This window comes from Charadrius vociferus, unplaced genomic scaffold (genome assembly GCF_000708025.1).
Source record: "Charadrius vociferus isolate BGI_N301 unplaced genomic scaffold, ASM70802v2 scaffold185, whole genome shotgun sequence".
Classification (NCBI taxonomy): Eukaryota; Metazoa; Chordata; class Aves; order Charadriiformes; family Charadriidae; genus Charadrius; species Charadrius vociferus.
The window spans coordinates 3,264,633-3,266,340 of record NW_009648955.1 but is presented as its reverse complement, the minus strand read 5'-3'; positions in this window follow the sequence as shown (position 1 = coordinate 3,266,340).

Below are 1,708 nucleotides of genomic sequence, written 5' to 3'. Positions count from 1 at the left end.
CCCTCCCCGCCTTCCCTGACGTGTTCCCCCTAAGATAACAAAGCTTTCTTAGTTAGCATAGTGGCGCTTATATATATATATGTAAATATTTATATATATATATATAGGGTTTTTTTCCCGAGGAAACGTGCCACCTTTTATTCTTTTTCGTGTGGTCCCGATATTTCATTCCGCTGCCAGCATCAGATGCTGTTGCTACACGCACAAGGTTTTACGCCAAACTCGTACCATTTCCACGTTCCCCGGTACCAAGGGAGCTCATTTTTATTTCCATTTTTTCTTTTCTTTTTTTCCCTTTTCTTTCCAATATTGCAATCACTGATGCATGTGAGTGGGACAGAAACAATAGAATGCTCGTATATAAGAGCTAGTAAACAGTAATAATATTAGTCCTGGGGAAGGTGGGAGGGTTGGTGGGATGAAGCTGCCCCAGATGCTGAAGGAGGGCTTCGAACCCAGGTAATTTATTGGCCCATTAAAGACTCGTATTACTGAGGCACCACAAAGACCGAGGCACTGTACTCTTTGGAAGAATATTTTGCCTTTTTGAGTGTAGCCATAAGGAGCGTGTCTACCTCAGCACTGGCCAAGAATAGCTTCAGATAGAAGGTCACTTGTACCTTCTCCACAATATCCTCAGCACAATCCGTTTCACTGAATAGTATTGGCAGTACCAGTTGTAAAAAACTTACGTATTAGAAGCTGCGTGCGAAATGCAATCAGATTAATAGCATTAAATTAATAGCGGGTTTTTAGATCTTTAAGTCCCAACCACATGTAGACTGAATTGCTTTTCTGAAGAAAAGCAGCCTCTTTTTTTGAAAGAGAAATAGATGGAAGAGTACACGCGTTTAAGCTTGTGCGTGCTGTGATACAGTCCAACTTCACCAGTGGATGTATTCTGTCATTTCAGAGGTTTCTGCCATTTGACTACTTGGAAAAATTGATAATTAATCTGACTTTAGGAGATATTAAAGGAAAATGTATTTCACAGTGAAAATTCCAATTTAGTAGTACATTATGGTTAAGCCAAATATTTAGAAGAAGATTTCCAGCGTAATTTTGCTGCACTGTGATGTTTGTAGCTGTTTGCATTTTTTCCCGCCTCATTTTCACTGTGGCCTAGAGTCAGATTAATTAAAATCAGAGTGAACAAAAGGCTCAAACTCCTACTAAATATTCATTTTACAGCTAAGAAATGGAGACTAGGGAAAAGTAGCTAGTGCAATAAGCGGAGTTTGATCATAAGCAAAATTGTATCTATTTTTTCTCTGCTTCCAAATGGCTCATGTGAAACCTTGTCAGATGAGGTAAAGCATAAACCAGATGTTTAAAAGCTGTCTGATGGTAGATTCTTCTTTTGCCTAAATGAAGTGAGAGCAATAATTTTTGTAGTTGGTATTTCTCTTTTGAGAAATATAACACAGGCTGTGTAAGTAAAAAAAAAGAAAAGAGGCGAGGTTCATTGTCTCAAGAAGAAAAGCGGAAACATCCTCACATTAATAGTGACAAAGGACTAAGAGAACACAACGTCAGCTTTATCTGCTTGATAAAGCGTAAAAATTAGTTTCAACATCTGCAGTAAAGGCGAGAAAAGAAGAGGTGTCTTCAGCCAATGACTCTTAATTGTCTCAGGATTCTTTTTAGTACCTGCCTGAAATGAGAAAATGTCCTAGGGAGAAAGTGTGATTTACCCATTAGAGAGCAA